At 35.9% G+C, this 21,450-nt stretch overlaps 1 protein-coding gene and 1 pseudogene across 30 annotated transcripts in view; one reads left to right on the forward strand and one right to left on the reverse strand.

Moving 5' to 3' along the window:
- Window positions 1-21,450, forward strand: part of PDLIM5 (PDZ and LIM domain 5) — a 211,660-nt gene that overhangs the window by 88,192 nt on the left and 102,018 nt on the right. For 2 of the 30 annotated variants that reach the window (XM_072810260.1, XM_072810262.1), the window contains exon 1: window positions 5,661-5,787. The exons of 26 other annotated variants lie outside the window; for them this stretch is intronic. The gene's annotated coding sequence lies outside the window, so the exon portion shown is untranslated. Of the gene's footprint in view, window positions 1-5,643; window positions 5,788-21,450 lie in introns of those variants that run through there. 2 more of the 30 variants (XM_072810266.1, XM_072810265.1) reach the window with 2 other exon arrangements.
- LOC140623711 (ubiquitin-conjugating enzyme E2 variant 1 pseudogene) lies at window positions 13,937-16,921 on the reverse strand (annotated as a pseudogene).

Below are 21,450 nucleotides of genomic sequence, written 5' to 3' on the forward strand. Positions count from 1 at the left end.
GAGCTCATATGCATTCTATATTTAAGGGTATAGAACACTTAATGTTCCCTAAAACATACACATGTGTTCCCCTTCCAAATTTTCCAACATTTTGGTTTTGAGAGGGAAAAAATCTCATTAGTGAATATAAAATCTCATTTACATCTGCTACTGGACTATAAGTTCCTAAGGGCAAAGGCCTCACCGGTCTTGTTTATAGAAGTGTGTTCTCGTCTTTCCCATAGACTTGCTCATGGTTTGTGCTAAAACATTTGTTGAACTGAATACTGCATATGAGGGTGAAAATTTCCTAAAAATGTTTTTACTGTAAGAATTAGGAGATGAAAGCAAACAATAGTGCAGAAATGAGTGAGACTAATGAGTGCAAGTTTGTGATTCTAAATAAAACTATACTGAGTTGTAGCCACAGAATGGCAAGAACAGTTTTATGTAGCAGCCCCCCATGGTATATTCCTCTCTGGGGAGCTATAACTTTAATGTGTACATTTTTAGATCTTGATTATAAATCCAGCCCCCTTCTTTTGTCCGCTACCAGTTAGGGAGTGAGGTAATTCATTCTCCTTTTTACTGCTTCTGCCCATAGTGAGAATAGAACATCCACATACATCTTTTCTGCCTACTTGGAATGGGAGCTGATGGAGCATACAAATTCTGTCCATTTGGTTCAACTCCTCTCCTGGAAGTTAGAGTTGGTGCCTGATTGCTCTAGCTTGATACTCATTGGGCCACATTACGAATGAGTTACATAAACTGTGCCATTACAGGGTCATAGTCTCCAAGTTCCAGTTCTTCACCTTCTGTCCTCATACGTGGCAGGTGCCCTGGTGAGGGGAGAGACCTGCCATTCTCTCTTACTTCCTGTTTTATCTCCTGTTTTGGTAAATGAATAGAGTCAGAGATGGAATTTAAAATGAGAGTCTCCTCTTTGCTTGAACACAAATTAGAAACCCTGCATTTTGGGCCTTAAAGGGAGCTTGTATTTAGAAAGTGTTTATATTTATTTCTCATTTGCCTACCAGTATTTGGTAGGCAGTAGTCCTGTAGAGAAGGAGGTGGGAGGTTTCAATGATATATCTAACCTTTTGGGTAAGAGGAGGTTTGGCGGTGCACCTGGTCAGTATACATGTACTGCTTAAGTGGCTCATTCCTTGGATTAGAAAAATTCATTGTGCTTTGTAGCTACACCCTGACTGAAGCAGTGTTTGGTCATTGAGTCTTTTTCCTTTTTTTTTTTTTTGTTAAACCATTCACCCTATTTTTATAATTCTAACTATTTCCAATGATCTGAGAAACCTATTTAATCTATTTAAAAGGTTAGTAATGAATGATACTTTCCCAAGGCTATTAGTATATTTAGCTTTAACCTAAAATAGTGAAGTGAGAAGAGCATTAAAAAGAAAATCATTTGTCCTTCCTAGAAACAAAGCTTAATGGTTACAGTTGCTAATTTTTAAGATAAATTTAGTAGAGTACAAAGTATATTTTAGTAATTCATTTCACAGTGAAGAAAGAAATATGTGACATTTTCTAATTTTCTACCCTGGAAAAATGCAAAAGTGGATGTCTGCACGTAGAATGTGTAGAATGGCTGCCCCTCATATATATTAATTCACTAATAGTAATTGCTAATATTTATTGTATACTTATATTAAAGATCAGGGGTACTTTGAATACACTAGAAGTCTGTAATCAAGATGGTGGAGGGCTATACTCTCTTTGGAAGCTCTGGGGGAAAATTCTTCCTTGCTGCTTTCATCTTCAAGTGGCTGTCAGTGTTCCTGATGGCTGCCTTACTTCCATCTCTGCCTTCATCATCACCTTACCTCCTCCTTTGTATGTCTATGTCTTCTTCTCTTCTGTCTCTTACAAGGAGATCTGTCACTGGATTGAGGGGTCTGTTCAGGTAATCTAAGATGTCTCCTCTCAAGATCTTTAACTTATTTTATCTGCAAGACCCCTTTTCCAAATAGGTAACATTCACAGGTTCTGGGTATTAGGACATGGATATATCTTTTTGGGGACCACCATTCAACAGACTACGGGTACATACTTTTATTTTTTATTTTATTTTTTTTAAGATTTTATTTATTCATGAGAGACACACAGAGAGAGAAAGAGAGAGACAGAGGCAGAGACACAGGCAGAGGGAGGAGCTGGCCCCATTCAGGGAACCCTATGTGAGACTTGATCCCTGGACTCCAGGATCACGCCCTGGGCCAAAGGCAGGCGCTAAACCGCTGAGCCACCCAGGGATCCCCTAGGTGCATACTATTAGTATCACCATTTCTCAGGGAGATATTGAGTGAGTAGTGAATTTGTTTTGACTATGAGCTGTCTTCTTTACCATCACACTGTGATGCCATACTGATCTATTCTGCTCAGTTTGTAGATGATCTGTTTTGAGGCATTGCCTGTATGATATCTAGTCCTTTATTTAATTAGGAATGATTTCACACCTGGTACATTTTTTCTCCTTGTTGCTTAGTGTCTGTTTGGGAAATGTATGCATAAGACTCATTGAAGAATTTTCTCGATGCAAAGACTGGAGTTACCTTGCTGTGGTTACTCCAGCAGGAGAAAAGGCAACTCACTACTTTGACAGCAGCAAAAACTTGTTTTTCTGGTTTAGTGAGACCAATCTGAAACATCAGAGTTCTAATTCTGACTTCATCACTTACTAGCTCTAGGATTATGAGCATTGTTACTTTAGTTTTTAGAACTTCAGTTTATTTACCCATAAATTAGGAATCCCTATTTTATAGAGTAGTTACCTTAGTTGAAAAAGTTAAACCTGGGCATTTAATAAGTAGTTTGCTCAAATTAAGCATGCAGATATTTTAGAAAATGTAATTCCAATGTCTTTGAATTTCTTCATGCTTATTTAAGGCCTCTTTAATTAGTAATAAAAGTTACATTTTTTAAAACAGTTTATATCACAAATGATGGCGCTTGCTCTTTTAAATTAAAAAAATTTTAATACATCAGTATCCTTTATTATCCATGTACATATATGGTATCATTTTAAAAACTCAAGTAATATTTGTTTTGCCTTTTTGTGGTATCTTCCTCAGCACAGTTTGGTTTTGTTGTTTATGCATTTTTTTAAAGGATCATTCTTCTTACCCAGTGCCTGACACATATACCAAAAAGGGAAAAATTGTAAGAAAGAATGTTGCTTAGATCACATCATCCAATTATTGCACTTTCAGCATTTTGTGAGTGATGGCTCCTTCCTAAGGGGACATTCTTGTTAAGGTTGGGGGTCATTGTTTCTTTTTAAGAGCACTATTACTCCAATTCTGAATAATATTTTCTAGACAGGAAACATGACCATCTTTCATTTCGTCGTCCTTTTTAGTAGATGTTTGTTGAGAATACTGGATGCTGGATAAAACAAATTGCCCCAGTAATTCTTATTATTGTTTATTTTTCCACAGTTGTGTAAGCCTATTTGATAAGGTCATGGTGGTCAGATAGATAGATTTTTCATCTGTTTCTTGATGAAAGGATTGCTTGTGTGTGTTTTTTTTTTAAGATTTTATGTATTTATTCATGAGAGACACAGAGAGAGAGAGAGAGAGAGAGGCAGAGGCACTGGCAGAGGGAGAAGCAGGCTCCATGCAGGGAGCCCGACGCGGGACTCGATCCCAGGACTTCAGGATCCCGCCCTGGGTCAAAGGCAGGTGCTAAACCGCTGAGCCACCCAGGGATCCCTTGTGTTGTCAATATTGTCTTGTCTTCCTAAGTTACTGACAAGTGAAAAAATTTCAAAGCATATGTTTTAGAAAACAGTATTTTTTAAAAAATATGTCTTATTTCTTGGAATTTTATAAAAACTCTAAAACTATAGTCTTAAAGTAATCTCTTAAATGGAACTGTTGATAACGTAATGCAAAAGCCTAGGAAATTGTAAGCCCAACTGAGTTGGAAATACTTGTTTTCTATTTCTGTGTAGATAATTTGGCTGATGGATGCAAAATTTGTTTTCACCATTAGCATTTATTATGCTTGCTTCAGGAGGAGTATATTGTCATAGAACTGAATATAGTGATGGATTTTTAACAATATCTTGACCCAGATGATACTGTATTACTAATACTGCCCCTGTTATTAATTTCCTCCTGAAGTAGAAAATTGTTTGTTTCTACCATACCTATCTAAACACCCACCCTCATACACATCCATGTGCACACACCCACATTTCTATTCAAAGCAGCATTGTTTCACGTTGAAAGTAACCATATAGAAAAAGAGGATACATGTCACTTAGAGAAATATATGTAAATACTATTTTTCCTCTTTGCATTTACTTTTTAAATTCATACTATATGAAAGCATTTGGAAATCTTTGGAATTTACTCTAAAGAGGTTCCAGACATGTTCATTTTGCTAATGTTCTTACTTTTTAGAGAAATACATTAAAGTGTTTAATTGTTAATCTGATATTAAATATTAACACATTTTCTGTTATCAGAAGATGTTTTAAAACATATGGAGGTGTTACTGATTTTATAACATCCCATCTATAATTTTTTTTCCCATCTATAATTTGAAGTAGCTTTTTTTTTTTTTTAATTTTTTTTTTATTTATTTATGATAGTCACAGAGAGAGAGAGAGAGAGAGAGAGGCAGAGACATAGGCAGAGGGAGAAGCAGGCTCCATGCACCGGGAGCCTGATGTGGGATTCGATCCCGGGTCTCCAGGATCGCGCCCTGGGCCAAAGGCAGGCACCAAAACGCTGCACCACCCAGGGATCCCGAAGTAGCTTTTTTTTTTTTTTTTATTGGAGTTCGATTTGCCAACATATAGTGTAACACCCAGTGTTCATCCCGTCAAGTGCCCCCCTCAGTGCCTGTCACCCAGTCACCCCATCCCCCCGCCCACCTCCCTTTTCCACTACCCCTGTTCATTTCACAGAGTTAGGAGTCTCTCATGTTCTGTCACCCTCTCTGATATTTTCCAATCATAATTTGAAGTAGCTTTTAAAATCTAAAACTACACTTAATCTTTAAGAGGCATTGAAAACAGGGATATCAAAATTTTATTTAATTTTATTTTTTATTTTTATTTTTTTGGGGGATATCAAAATTTTAGACTTTAATGTTTTAGTATATATAATGCTTAGAGTTTTTACTTAATATATCCAATGCTAGCATTCCTTTTGGAAACGGGGCATTCCTTTTTCAAAACTAAATATTTAATGGATTTAAGATATTAGAAATTTCATCTGGTTAATATTGTGGTTATATCTCAGTATCGTAACGTCTAGGTTTACAGTTACTGTTAGTGATTTTTAGACGTAAGGGAAAAAGCATTTATCTAAAGTTAGTGGTAAAACTTCAGTTACCTCTAAAACCTCAGGGCATGGCTAATTCTGAATAACTGGATTTTCTAGATAAATTGACATTAAATACCTCAATTCTTTAAAAACATTTCATAAAAGTCTTTAAAAGTTTAATTCTTCGTGTATTAGTTTCCTAATGCTATGTAACAAAATACTGCAAGTTTAGTGGCAGAAAAAAAAATCCCCACAAATTTATTATCTTACAGTTATAGAGGTCAAAAGACCAAAATGGGTCTCAGTGAGCTAAAATTAAGGTGTTGACAGGCTGTGTTTTCTTTCTGGAAGCTTTAGGAGAGAATCTGTCCTTTTGCCTTTTCCAGCTTCTAGAGGCTGCTTGCTTTCTTTGGCTCCCATTCTTTTCATCTTCAAAGGCATTAAAGGCTACGGAGTCTCTCACATCATATCATTTTGATGCTGACTCTTTGGCCTCCCCCTTCCACAGGTAAGGATCCCTCGTTGTTACATTGGGCCTACTGGATAATCTAGGATAATCTTCCCATTTTAAAGTCATCTGATTAGCAGTTTTAATTCCAGTTAAAAAAATTAGCAGTTTTAATTAGCAGTTTTAATTAAAGTTTAAGGAAACTTTAATTCTTCACTGCCATGTTATTTAACATTATTTACAGGTTCTCAAGATTAGGACAGGGACATTGTGGGAAAGCCATTATTCTGCCTACCATCTTGCCTTCTTAAAGTGTTGAATTATGTGTACCGAATTGACTGTAACTGTGAGGATTGCATGAGGTATGAAGCCTGAATGATTTATTTTATCATCTGTTTCTCCGAAGTGACATTGAAGTCTCTTCCAGGCTTCACGTCAGCTTGGTTGATGGGTCTTCTTTGTGGCTCACTAGTACTGTTTGTAGGGGACCTCACTTCTAGCAACAGAAAAAATTTCTATGCTGGAGTCATTGGGGACCACTATTGGGAGGATATAAATGGGTGTTTGACACCCCTTCTCAGTCCTGGGAAGTACAGTGCTATTCAATAATCTTTTAGTTGTTCACTTTCTATAAAAAAAATTTCTGTTCCCATCCTTATCATTATGTTTCTCACCATTACCATATATAGTATGTCAAACTTCTGGCCACTTAGAGTGCCATTTTTTTGAGATGTCTAATTTTTGTCAGATTCTAGTTGTGTCCTGGTCTTTTCTGTCTTCTGTACCATTTGTTCTTTTGCATTTTGTATGTGGGTACAAGAGTACTTTCTTTCTTTCTTTTTAAAGATCAAGAAATGAAAGTTGAATAACTTACACAAGCATGAACATCAATGGGTGTATCAGTGTTTGAACCCAGATTTGTATTCCAGGAGAGCCCATGTTTACCACTCGACTGAATTCCTAGCCAACATTCAGTTCAAACTCTGAACTTTACTTTTGAAATCCATTTGTCACAAAATTTTAAGTAAGAGGTCTTTGCAATTAGAAGGTCATTGCAATTATGTTATATTGAACATAAATTTATTTATTACTGGGAGGATAGGAGTAAGATGGAATGATATTTTCACTCTGCCTTACCCTTTGGAAGACAAAAACAGGGGTCTGAGAGATAGTGCCTATGTTTTAGTAGATCATTAGGAAGAGTTTGTATACACCCAGTTTTCAATTTAGGAGGAGTAAGGAACTGGGCTGTTTTTGTGACATTCTTTTAAGGGAAGATAAGAGAGGAAAGAAAGGGGTGAACTGAAAGACATCAGATATAAAGTGCCTGTTTACTCTCTGTGAGTCACTCACATTCTGCTTCAAAAACATGTTAGGAATTCATCTAATCTTCCTCAGGGCACACCCACTTCCCTCTAAGCCTAGTATAGTTCACAGATAAATTGGTCTTTCTCATTTCACCACTTTTGCTGTGCAGTCACCTTGCCCAGGGGTGATTTGATGTTCTATGGCTGGCCAGACTTTTCTTATTTTGTCTCACTGTCTTCCTTATATAAATGAGTACCTGACTTACAAATATATTACCTAGTCCTAAACTTTTCCTTTTCTTGATAATATTTCATGGCTTGAAAAAGACATCTAAGGCACTAAGTACATAATGATGGTCACTTTGTTTTTTAATTCATATTTTGCTTTAATTCTCTAAGTTTCCTACATTCTTGGTTTCCACAAATGATCATTTCTAGAAAAGATCCGTTTTATGCATATTTGCTCTAACCTAAAGGTTAAGACATTGTATGCAATGTATATAATTGACCTTCATTTGCATGGTGGTACTTTGAAACAGTAGAATGCTTGCAAGCTTTATTCTTCTGTACAGTGAGGAGATTTTTACAGAGTATATGATTACTTATTAAATGACCTTTGTGTTCTTTCTTTATCTCTATTTTAATATATGCATTCTCATTTTCTAGTTAGAGTGCCAGTTTATAATTATTTCTGGAAAAGGCCATGGATGGACATGAGCTCTGACAATAGGAACTTATATCTATATGTATTTATATTTCTTTAGTTTTGAATTTTTCTTTTTGTGGAGAAGAATGCATAAAAAGTATTCTGTAGAAATCAGGATTCATAATTGGAGACTATTCTAGAAACAGGGATTTGCATGCTTCACCTGTATTGTCAACATTTTCATAAAGATCAAGAAATCTTTTATGCCTCATTGATGAAACCATAAGGATGATTGAAGTCACTTAAAGGGATTTAGCATATCTAGATAGTCTAAAATATTTAAATGAAGGAAAAGGGTTTTGAAAATCTACACACACACACACACACATATATATATAATTATTATATATATAATAATTTGGAGCTGGGAAATGCAGTTAAATTCTGAAAAAAATCTTGGCTATAGCAAATGATTACTGTCTGAATCTCCTGGTTAGATGCATTTTTCTGTTTAGCTGAAGGAGACTACCTGGTACAATGGAAAGCACGTGGGCTTCAGTATCAGACAGAACTGAGTGTATATCCTGGTAACATTTTATTTCTGTATTAGAATGTGTATTATTTAACATTTCTGAAAATTCTTTTTGGGTAACATTTATTACAAGGTGCCAAAGATGCAGTTTATATGTGGCACCATGGTATAATGAAAAAAGTCTTGATTTGGGTGTTAGTCTAAGATTCAGGTCTCTTCTATTTACTAGCCATTGGGAGGGCATTAGGCAAAATTCTTTTCTTCTTTTTTTTTTTAAATTAAATTTTGTTTATTTTTTGAATGAGTTATATATTCATATTGCTTGAAATCTAAATTTTGCAATGAAAATTCTTTTTCCTCCCTCCTGTCTCTCGTCAGCTAATTCTCTTTCATATATTGAGACATTATGCTGCTATATTTTTACAGAGGTATATTATGCACGTAAGAGCAAGATATATGTACATATTTGTCTCTTTTTCCTACAAATGGTAGATACTGTGCATACTGTCTTGTATCTTTCCGTTTTAACTTAACATTTTAAAATTTAGCTTATCTTGAGGATCTTTTTTTCTTTTTCTTTTTTTTAAGATTGTTTTTATTTATTCATGTGACACACACACACACACACAGAGGCAGAGACACAGGCAGAGGGAGAAGCAGGCTCCAGGCAAGGAGCCTGATGTGAGACTTGAACCCTGGGAATCTGGGATCATGCCCTGAGCCTAAGGCAGACGCTCAACCGCTGAGCCACCCAGGCATCCCTTGAGGATCTTTCTATATCAGTAATAACAACTTGCTCATTTTAAAAATAGGTACGTAACATTCCATTACACTAATATACCAAAATATATTGAACCCATTTCCTATGGATGGTCAGTTAGTGTGCTCTTAACAATGTTATAATGGTTTACTTTAAATATGCTTCATTTTATACATGTGAGAGTAGATCTGTGGGATAAATATCCAGAAATGGAATTGATAGTATCAGGGGTATGTCCATTCTTCATCTTTAGAGGGGAGCAAACCTTCTGATGTCAGAGGGCTGTTTGGATAAAGTGTTGTGTGTACACTCAATTAACATTGTTTCTCTTTTGTTCCTCCTGTAGCACATATGGATATTGGAGGGCATGGGTCAGCAGAATGCATCTTGAGTCCAGCTTTTGAGTCCAGCTGTTATGAATATCAGCATTATTGTTGTTTCTTTTAATTTGCCTGTGCCCATAAAGATAGAATGAGCCATTTGGATGTCGTTACGTGGATACCCTTCTCTAGAAGTAGTTTGTGGTTTGGAAATGAAGACATTTCCAAAATATCTTTCTTTTTCTTCAAAAAGTCTAATTCTTCACAATTACTTTGTGTCTTTGACATGTCATCAAGTTAGGCCAAGATTGAAAACACTATCTTTGATTTAAAAAACAAAACAAAACACTAGCAGAGTGGAAAATAGGCACTTTTTTTGTCATCCTACTCTTCTGTCTCACAGTGTAAGTTTTCATGAAGAGTAAGAGATAGTCCTTGATGAGCATAAGAATTTAAACTGACCTTTATTTATTCCAGTGCTTGCAAGTTTTCATTGGGCTTCTTATGTTTCGGACATATGACCATGTCAGAAAAATCTTGAAAGTTTTTCTTTAAAAATTTTCTTTTAGTTTGAACTGAATTTTAAACACTTAGACCCACTGGCATTCATAATAGTCTCGAGAGTTTTGTATTTTATCTGTATGGTAGATCAGTTCTTGAATAAACTTTTCTTATAATATTCGTTCTTATAATATTGCCACTGGATGCATGGGAAGATGGTGAAAATGAGGACAAGAACCATGTACTAGAACATCTGTCACATAATTAATAATAGCTTAATCGGGGCACCTGGGTGGCTCAGTTGGTTAAGCGTCCGACTCTTGATTTCAGCTCAGGTCATGATCTCAGAGTCCTTAGTTCAAGCCCCATGTAAGGTCTATGCTGAGCAGGGCACCTGCTTGAGATTCTTACCCTGTGCTCCCCCCTCACCCCCGCTTACATGTGCTCTAGTAAATAAATAAATCTTTAAAAAATAATAGCTAAATCATTGTCCTGATTTATTTTTATCAACTCATATAATACTCATAGCATCTTCCCTGTGAAGTAAATGATGTTATTCATCATTTATACAGCAAAGTAAAAAACAATCTTTTCTTTCACAAAAGAAAGATTAGATAGCTTGCCTGAAGTCACCCCTTTAGTAAAACCGCAGCTCTTTATTTTGAACCTGGCCTGGCTCTAGAGTCCATAATTTCTATGGTACCGTACCCTTAGTTTGACACATGCCTCTTTAGTGTGGTATTTTGATGCTCTTAGGGACTATTGAAATCTAAATGACAGGCAGCCTGGGTGGCTCAGCGGTTTAGCGCCGCCTTCAGCCCAGGGTGATCCTGGAAACCTGGGATTGAGTCCCGCATCGGGCTCCCAGCATGGAACCTGCTTCTCCCTCTGCCTGTGTCTCTGTCTCTCTCTCTCTCTCACTCTCTCTCTCTGTGTCTCTCATGAATAAATAAATAAAATATTTAAAAAAAAAGAAATGAGCTCTAAATGACTTGTCAGTTTAGTTCCCTTTTACTGCCTATTTCTGACTGCCCCTTCCTTCACACCATACAAACATAAACACACATACCTTGCATAAATGCCCTATGGTCAAACTGCTATTGTAGTATTAAATTGAAATGTAGATTAAATTTAGTATAAATGTAGTATTAATTAATTAAATTTTAAGTAAATTTAGTATTTTGATTCACTTTTGTGTTTTCTGGTTCTTTTCTCTGAAGTCTGTGCCTGTTTTTTGCCACCTTGCTCTTTTTCTTTTATCACTGCCAACAGAGCTTATTACCCTCTAGTATTGCTCTATTTCATTTTGGAATCTTTTTCATCCTTGTCACCTGTTACTTATCAGCATTGCATAGAAGCTGTAAAGCTATTAAAGCACCCTTCTCTTTTGGTAAATTAAGAGTCACTTTTCTCAGCTATGTTTTATTTGCTCTGGTTGTCAGAGGTGGCTTCTTTATTATTGAAGAAGGGCTTTTTGCCAGCTACTTTTTACTCATGCATTTTTAAACATTTAGTAAGCATCCCTGGGCCAAGTTCTATACAACTCCTAGGAAAACTGAGATTGGTAAATTGTAGCATGATCTGAAGGCTTGGAGTCTGCAGAGGTCTTATCCATATCATGACTCTAAAACTTTTCAGTAAATCTTCAGAATCCTACATCTTTGGTGAAATGATAATGATATAAACACCTTGTATTTGTATAAGGGTTTGCAGAATATAAAGCTTCTATTCATATGCTTCTCTGCTGGAATCAGTGATAAAATATCCCTCATATACACAATACACACATACTAAATATATGAAAATTATACAGTGTAATATTACATAATTATATAATAATTCAACAGAATTATTACCTGAATACAGTTTCTTACTTTATTTCAGAAGGTTTGATTCAAGACCTCTTTGTGATTTTAAATATCATTCTTATTCTAAGCTATGATTGCATATAAATTATTTTTCTATATAAAATACATTGTATTTTCATTTATTTGGAATCAAAATTAAAACATTTCAGAAAGGCTTATGCATTATCTATTTAGTAGAAACATTTCAATTCTAATTTGTGAAAACTTTGAATCATGGAAGATGAGAAATTTAAAAGACCTGTTAATAAGCCTTTAACATGTGCAATTGTCCTTGCAAAATTATTTTGAGCTCTGTCTGCTGTCACACACTGAAAGATGTAAGGAAACAATGTGGCTTTGGCTAGAGCTTATCACTTCTCAGAATAACTTTGGGGTATTATCTTTAGTGGTGTTTTAGCTTAGTTGGCCCACTTCAAAATATCCATCACAGAGATACCACAGATTGACTTAAACTTTGATGACTTGCAGTTCCATAATTGTCTAATTTTGGAACTATAAAAGTTTGGAATTCTGTAACTCTCATTTTCAAATTCTATAGTATCCAACAGTAGTTCTCTGTTCTTGAGGGGTAAATGAGAATAGTTCTGATATTTGTAATTAATGATTTTTTAATGCATACTTTTTAAAAATTATATTAAAATCAGGCAATGGTCTGACAATAAAAAGGCTGCTTATGGAATACTGTTATGTTCAACTTTACTTACAGGATGTTAAATCCTTAGAACTAAGGTATCCCCCAGAAAAAGATTAATGGAAACATCGATTGCTTTTCAGACTTGATAGTTGCTGCTTCAAAAGGTGTTTTACACAAACACTAAATTAAAAACAACAACAACAACAACAACAAAAAACCCTGAGAACACAATGAATTGCTTTTATTTTGGTATGCATCAACATCTCAGCATTTAGTGGTCCTGAACAGTAAAGTAGAAAACCACAGCAATTTGCCAGGAAGTCAAGCCCACCAATTTCGGGGATCTGCTATGCACACCAAGTTCTTTCTCGATCCCTGTTGAGGACCATGAGATGCAGCGGCACCAAAACCAAAGTATGCACCGAATCCAAGGTTCTTTTTGTTCCAGTTATCAGATTCCAACCTAGACCCAAATGGATTGTAAGATGACCACATGAGAACCCTGTTTTAAACTTCTTCAATTGTTAAAAGCAAAAGCAATTACAGGAAAAGAAAACAATTCATTCAGAGGGATCGTGTGGTGTGCTTACAAGTGTCTTCTGTGGCCTTTCTCCAAGTTTTACCACCGAGCACTTTGAGAAATGGCAGGTCTGAGTACCCCTGGTGACTTCTTTTCACTTTATCAAAACCTGAGCTAAAAAATGGCATCAGCTGACAATGACAGCAGAGGGTGGCAGGGCTGAGGACCCAATATTCATTCCCAGGCTGGTGGAGAATGAAGAGTAAATGTGGTTCCAAACTAAACGAGGGAAGTCAGACTTTTTCCAACCTTACCTAATGGCTTCTGGACAAAGCAAGGAAGTATTGGGTGGTGATGGTGCAAAAAAGGGACTTGAGGAGGAAGGAAAAAGCAACACCTCTCTATTAAAGTGGGAAAGAAGATATGGGGAAAGCCCTGAATTCCTCACCAAAGGCCAATTTCAGAGGGTAACAGAGGGGGTTACAATCTATGCTTCAGCCGAGGGTGGTCATGGGAAGTGGAGAAAGGATGATGGCTTGGAGGGGGGAGGGCATCATTTAAGACTTAAAAAATGAAACCGGGGGTGCAGCTGGAGCACCCCTGCACACCCAGCAGTAGTCCCACAGGCTGCAACCTGAAACCTTGATGCCTATTCTAGCAAGCCACCCCAAGCTGGAGGGCTGTTTCAGGGACAAAGGGGTGGGGGGAGGGAGAGAGGGAGGGAGCCAGCAGGAGGAGAAGGGAAGAAGGCAGAGACCCCAGGCCATGTAATCACCAGCAAGGTGATTGTGTGATGTGTCTTTTCACAGTTGAGTTAGATGTGCCCTACCCATTATGATGGGAATCTATTTAAATATACTTTCTTGATCCCAGAAGTTGAACTATGTGGACAGTGGTTACACTTGACAGGAATGATTTGTTATAGCACAACTTATATATTTCAAATGGACAAAAAATTACTATCATTTACAGTATCTTAAGATAGATGGCCTTTGAATGGGAGCTTCCTTTCCAGTACTTTTGAGGTCTACAAGACATGTCTAGAAAATGTACTACTGTGGAAAATGACTGCTTAAATCAAATTGGTGGGGGGAAGGGGAGGGCCTGTGGTTTCTCTTTGATTAATTGCTGTAACACTGTCCTTCGGGCCGCCGAGGGAGTTTCATGTTTCCTTTAGACATCATTAGGTGCCAGAGCTCTTGCAGGACAACTTTGATGGTATATGAATTCTGCCATTTTGCTAGCACTGATATGGCTCTCGGGGTCCATCACTCCATTAGAACTATTAATTCCATTTATATTAATTTTTGTTACAAATCTTACAAAGGGGGGGTGCTTCTAGGTATTTAGGTCCAAATTCTATTTTAAGGTTGTATATTCGGTTTTCATAAATTGTTCTTGGAGGCCCAGTTATCATCCCTGTCTATCATGTGAGTGTCATGTCTTCGTCATCTTCTAGACCCCAGCTAACTGTGCCATCTCCTACTACTTTCTGGCCTTCCAGTTCTTTGAATAGTTGAAAATTGCGAGGGACTTTTACTCCTGAGCCCGTGGTGGCTGCTATCTTGTGTCACTGTCTATTGTAATTAATGATTTTTTAAATGTATCTTATTAAAAATTATCCATCATAATGTTTTGAGTACTTACTTGCACAAACATTTTTAGAAAGAAACTTATAAAAATAGTGTATAACCTTTCTTGGGAATACACTCTACCTGAGCTGTGAGGTTGAGGTCCTTATTGGAATAAAATTAAATAGATACAGAAAGAACTAAGAGAATAAGAAATGCAAAACAAACAAACAAAAAAAACCCAGATAAAAATAATAAAAGCTTGAACTTGACATGCTAATTTAAAAATTCAGATGAAAGTAAACACTCCAGAAGAGTTTAGAAAATTTTGAAGAATAAAGCCAATGGATCACACCCTACTTGCTTTACAATGTAAAGCATGTATCCTATGTATCACAATGTAAAGTTAAGGGCAGTGTAACATGGGTGGTTTGAGACTGCAAAATCATTTTAGTGTTTCTGCTAGAAAAGATCATTTTCATCTCAGTTTTCAAGCTAGTTTGTGTCCAGCTCAGTTTAATCCAGCACTTTTTTGTTTTTCAGTGAAACTATTTAATTTATTAACATTTATTTATTAAACTTAGGCTTCCTTTATTTTGTTTTTTATACCAACTATTCTGCCAAATGCTACAGATAGAAAAATTAGTACTCTGGATAAAGACTGTGAATTTACTGTTTGCAAGGAGCCTCATAAATTACTTGTTCCAAAGGTGGATCCTAATGAATTTATGTGTAGTCAATCAAAGGGCAATATCCCTGAGGTCCTCCAAAATTAAGGCCCTGAAACTTTATTGAATTTAAGAAGCTTGAAGCAGAGTACAGGGTTCTATACCCAGAGATTTTGACTTTAGAGTCCAGTCTTTGTCACTCTACAGCCCATAAGTTCAACCACTGGCCCTTAGTGCCTGTTTATTCCATCTCCCCAGATAAATGTTAAGAAATCTTATTCAGTTATGTGGTATTTCCTACAAAACTCAGAGCAGAGTCATACCACACAAGAGATGCTAAAATATACATAAAGGAGTAAATATACATGAGGAGTTAAATCCGGACAACATTAACAGTTACTGAACTAGCCCCTGTGTCCACTATACAGCCCATAAAAGATACAAGTGATAGCAACTGATGTCAGCATGAAACAAAAGTTCCTGTGTCGCTTAGTATAAATTGTTCTCTTAGAGGAAATTGGGAGAGTAGAAGAACTTCCCTTTCTTTACACTTTAGGAAATATGTCATTCATTCTCTGTAGAAGGACTGGTTAACTTTTTTCCATTCTGTGAACTAATTATTTCTTACATGTTAAATAGGCAAAGATGTTGCTTAGTTAGAGTGAGATTTTGACTCTGCCTGATGATTATAATGCCAGGCTAATTATTGTTCTGAGGAGCTACCTAATGCCCAATAAGAGTGTGCTTCTCTACCTGAGATGACCTGTGGATATGGACATGTGTTTTATTGCAATTATAAAACATACTTTGATGATTATTTTTTGTGTATCATCACAATTACCTGTTCTCAGAATCTGAGGAGCCTAATCTCCTTTATAAGTCTTATATTTCATTTAGTGACAACTGTTCTTGAAGGTGTAATATATACTCTAGTATAATTTTAAAATATCCACAAGTTGTCAGGTTGAGTGGCTGAGAGATTTGTTTAAAGAAATGTGGGCAGGGACGCCTGGGTGGCTCAATGGTTTGGTGCCTCCCTTTGGCCCAGGGCGTGATCCTGGAGTCTTGGGATCGAGTCCCAAATCAGGCTCCCTGCATGGAGCCTGCTTCTCTCTCTGCCTTTGTCTCTGCCCCTCTCTCTCTCTCTTTCTCTCTTTCTCTGTCTCTCATGAATAAATAAATAAAATCTTAAAAAAAATGTGGGCAACACTTTTATGATTGGACAAAAAAGGGAGAAAATGAAAATATTGTGTGAAAGATGTTTTAAAAGCTTGAATTATGAAATGGATTATATCTGAGACTTAGAGTCTGCTTAATTTAATTTTATTTTTTTTAAAGATTTTATTTATTTATTCATGAGAGAGAGAGGGAGAGAGAGAGGCAGAGACACAGACAGACAGAGGGCAAAGCAGGCTCCATGCAGGGAGCTCAACATGGGACTGGATCCTGGGTCTCCAGGAAAATGCCCTGGGCTGAAGGTGGTGCTAAACTGCTGAGCCCCCTGGGCTGCCCAAGTCTGCATAATTTTAAAAACAAAATAAGAACAGACTAAATTCTAACTCTTTAAATATTGTCTAAACAGGAGTCACTTAAAGAGATAGTAAAATTAATTTAGTAGTATGCGTTCTGTGATCTCAGTAGAGCATTTATAGACTAATTGAATGAAAATGGATATAAATATCTCTTAAATATAAGAAAATTTACTTAGGCAAAATCTCATTTTAATATATAATATTATATATAGATATATATATAACTTTATATATCAGAATATGAAAGGAAAAACAAAGAAAGACTAGAATCTTAGAGAAAGATCTTTTCCTCTTAAATTTTGCTTCATAAAATAGTGATATTTGATATTGACTAAAAAAAAGATTGGTATTATACCATGGAAATGGAGAAAAAGGCACTCTGGGAACATCAGGCCACATCTATGACGTAGTCATAGAGCTTGGAAAGGGTAGGGCAAGATTGGGTCACTTTAGGTCACCTGCTTTGATTAGTATACCTGGAGCAGACGGAGAGGAGCTAGAAATGTAGCGAGTGTATGTATGTTGTTGGTAGATATGTACATTTTTGTAGGCTTCCTTTATTTTGTTTTTTGTAAAGATTTTATTTTTAAGTAGTCTCCATAGTCAGTGTGGGGCTGGAACTTACATCCCCAAGATCAAGAGTTACATGCTGTACCAACTGAGTCAACCAGGTGACCCTGTTTTGTTTTTCAGTAAATCATTTTCTTATGTGATATTTGAAATTATTAGCCATGCATTCTTTTAATATGTATCACTAATGTTACTGCCTTATTTTGAATCACCAAATGTACTTCTTAGGTTAATTTTATTTTATCAAAATATTTTATGCAAATAGTAAAGGAAATATAAAGGCTTATATACAGAAAACTGAGCAGTTCCATTTTTAACCCTTCCTTTACTTGATCAGAGCAACAATTATTTCTCATGGTATTTACCTTTGTAATTTCTAAATAATAATCATCTTCTAACTCTTGAATCTTCGGTCTTAGTTATATTTACTGACTTATGGTAGGTGAGACTTTTACTTTACAGCTCTACTGCTCTTGCCAGCTTGTCAATATCATCATTTTGGAAAGATTATTTAACAATATATTTTTAAAAACCATTTTCAGTCTTTAAATTCTTACAGCAATATAAATATTCTGTGTGAGCCAAAGTTTGGGAGAATTCTGTATATTGGGATTCAGTAAGAGAGTCGACAGACACCCATAGAGAGCACTTGCTGGTAAAGTGGGCCCTAAAGGCCTGTGTGAGCCACTGCCCCTCTCCCTGCATGGATTTGCTAAGCACACTGCATCAGGGAACCTGGAGCACTTCTCTCCTTGCCAAATTACACAGCTCTTCATGTGTTGTGTTTTTATCTGCATGTTTGAAATCCAATTCTTCTATATAGAAGGAAATTAAGCATTTCAAACTATATATAGACATAGCACTGGGGGATGAATGGCCTAAGTAAGCTTGTGGGAAATGTGAAAATATTTTTGAAAATATATTTCTTTAAAAAAAAATCTCTTCTTTCACATTCCTCAAATATTTACTTATATTGTGCCACAGTACAGGTTTTCTGCACAGATAATGTCTTTGTAATCACTTTGTCTTTGCTAGGAATGAAACACTCATCTTCCTTTTGTTATTGGCCTTATTATCTTTCTGTCATCTTTATACAGTTTTTATCATTTTATTATTTAAACCAGTTAATTGTTTTTCTTTGTGTTCCTTTTCCAGAGTATATGCTGTAATTCTTTTAGAGGCCATCTTCCATCAATAGATTACAAATTCATTTGAATTTAAGTGGCTTTCAAATTAATGCTGTTTTCCTTTTGTCTATTACCTTTTATTTCAAGTACTTTTCTGCCTAAGGAAATATTTAGTGGCTACTGTCTGTTTGTAAAACAATTACACATATAATGAAGACCATTGGGAAGATACAGAAAATAAGAAACTCATGCCATCTAGGGAAAACAAGCATCCTCATATATGTTCTTCTGTCTGACTGTATATATACACAGATTATACATCCTTCCAATGTATACTTCAGGAAGCAGAGTTGAACTAGTGATACCTGCTGTCATGAAACTGCTACACCAGCTAATAAAGGGGATAGTCCGCATAATCATATAATTATTTAATTATAATTTTGACAAATGCATATGGTATAAGAGTACAAACAGTTTTTTTTTTTTTTAAGATTGTATTTATTTATTCATGAGAGTCAGAGAGTGAAGCAGAGACATAGGCTGAGGAAGAAGCAGGCTCCCTGTGGGGAGCCAGATCTGGGACTTGATCTCAGGACCTGGCATCATGACCTGAGCCAAAGGCAGACCCTCAACCACTGAGCCACCCAGATGCCCCAAGAATACAAACTTTTAAGGAAGGGGAATAGCATTATCAAGTTTGTGAGCGGATTTCATCTATTTAAAAAATTGACAAAACAAAAATTGGTTTCTAAATTTTTTTTTTAATTTTTATTTATTTATGATAGTCACAGAGAGAGAGAGAGGCGCAGAGACACAGGCAGAGGGAGAAGCAGGCTCCATGCACCGGGAGCCCGATGTGGGATTCGATCCCGGGTCTCCAGGATCGCGCCCTGGGCCAAAGGCAGGCACCAAACCGCTGCGCCACCCAGGGATCCCCAAAAATTGGTTTCAAATGTTATTTTTCTTTAGATGATATAGAATTGTGGTCTAGTAGAATTGAACACTAATGTGAAGAATCCTGTTTTTAACTTTAGTATGTAAACTTTTCCATTTGACTTTACTTCAGCTACTACTAAAGTGCGAAATTAGTGACATAAACTGCTTATAATGAATTTGTCTATGATAGTACCATATGATGGTTACAATGTTAAGTAGATTAAGAAAAAAAAAGATGTAAGTCTTGGTTTCAAATAAAATTCATGCTTTTAATTTCCTTGATATTATGCTCTCTCTTCATAAAGCAGATGAGTAGAAAATATACCCATTTATCAAATGAAAAAATGGAGGCATAGGAAAGACTCAGATTTCAAGTATGGTAGAAAGGACAATGAAGTGGTAGTCAACCTTTTCTTTCTGAACTTCATTTTTCCTGTTTATATATAAAGAAGATTCATCTTTATCAAATTCTATCATAAGTGTACTATGGTTGGTGGTATCACATGGCCAGTGAAATGCATTCAGAGTTTTCTGCCTATACTTGTACTTCAACAAGAGAAGCTGTGCTTTTGTTTTGTATATCGGGCCTTGAAATACATTCAAGTATAACACCAGGGGTTATAATACTGACCTACTTTGGGAATAAAAATTTGGGCTTTCAGCATGGATTCATTGCTTTACTTTTATTCTAGGTGAGGTCATAAATCACTGCTCTATTATGTTTTTCTGTAAAATGAAGTGTCAGGGTCTCTTTTTTTTCTAGTATAATAATGTAATGAGAATTAAGTTATGTAAGTGTATATTTATCTTGAAGAGTGTTTTTAATAAAACCATGTGTTTGGTTTCTGCAAGTGGTTATGATGAAATTTTTTGTCTAAAGCATTTCAGCTGTAGCAATATTTGAGTCTATGTGTAGATAGTTATGCTTAGTATTTTTGGTAAACTAAAAATTTTATATTATACAGTGAGGAATTTTGAATAGACTAGTAGGAAATTGTGATAGTTTAACATAAACCAGGTTATTATTTATCTATCAGGAAACCTAAAGAATAAAAAAGATTTTATTAATGATTTTAATGTTGATAATATATAAAGCCAGTTTAGATGATCTTTTAAGATCTATGTAATTTTTTGGTTTCTCAAGACTTTACTAAGGATTTTGTCCAATTTCAGGCACCATCCTGGTTTTCTTAGTGTCTAGTTTTATCAAACATAGACTACAGCAAATCTTTAGGTTATAGCAAACATTTTTCGTGATTCTGAAATGGTAAACTATAATTATCTGAACCTGACCTTCTATCTAGTGCTATTTTTACAAGACTGCTTTACTTCTACAAATATTCCTTCTAAATAACTTTTTTTTAATAGCCATACTCATCAATATTCCAGCACATTTTAACTGCTAGTCTCTTCAGAACTCACAGAAGACACATAATTCAGCAAGAAGAACAGTGAGTCATGTCACATCTTGTTTTCATAGGAACAGCAAAGCATAAGCATATGTCAGTGTTTGCTCTGGGGTAGGTTTCCCTAGAAAACAGATCAGTGAGATGCTAAATTGCAATTTTATGTGATAGACAGCTGAAAACAAGGCCATGTGTGAAAGTAGTCGAACTCTTAGATGTTGTGCATGTCAAAACGGGAACAAAAATTATAATGCAAGTTTAATTTCCTTATGTGATTCTCAACATTAATTGAGGTATGCAGCTCACCCACAGCCTTGGGTGTGGCCCATGAACATAGCTGCTAATTCTGATGTATAATTTTTATATTTTATTGCCATATATGACTGGGTTTTTAGATTGTAACCACTGATGAAAATGAGAGAGGAAATGTGTTGGCTATACCATGACATACATGTTTTTGGCTTTGACTATTTGTGTCATAACTTTTTTTTGTTTATAGAACTTCAGTACTTGGCAATACTTTTGGAGAAAGTTTTAATATGCTGGATTTCTTCTTGGGATTGGGAACAGAGCTTGTTCTCTGGACAGCCTGTGATATAGTTTCTTATCTACATAGACTTCCTTGCCAGTGACTGTGATGGTTTCAGAGGCATCCAAGGGCCACACTTATCCCCCAGATGTTACCTCTGAGGGCAAGTACACAATACCATGGTGAGCCTACCTGTTGCCTTTGTACCTTGGGTTCAGTAAAATGCCTGAGGGTAATTTAGAAGAAGAGAGTCATTGACTTTCCCTTGGTAATTCGATGACTTTCTCCTTCAATTA

The sequence above is a fragment of the Canis lupus genome, chromosome 33, assembly GCF_048164855.1.
Source record: "Canis lupus baileyi chromosome 33, mCanLup2.hap1, whole genome shotgun sequence".
NCBI lineage: Eukaryota > Metazoa > Chordata > Mammalia > Carnivora > Canidae > Canis > Canis lupus.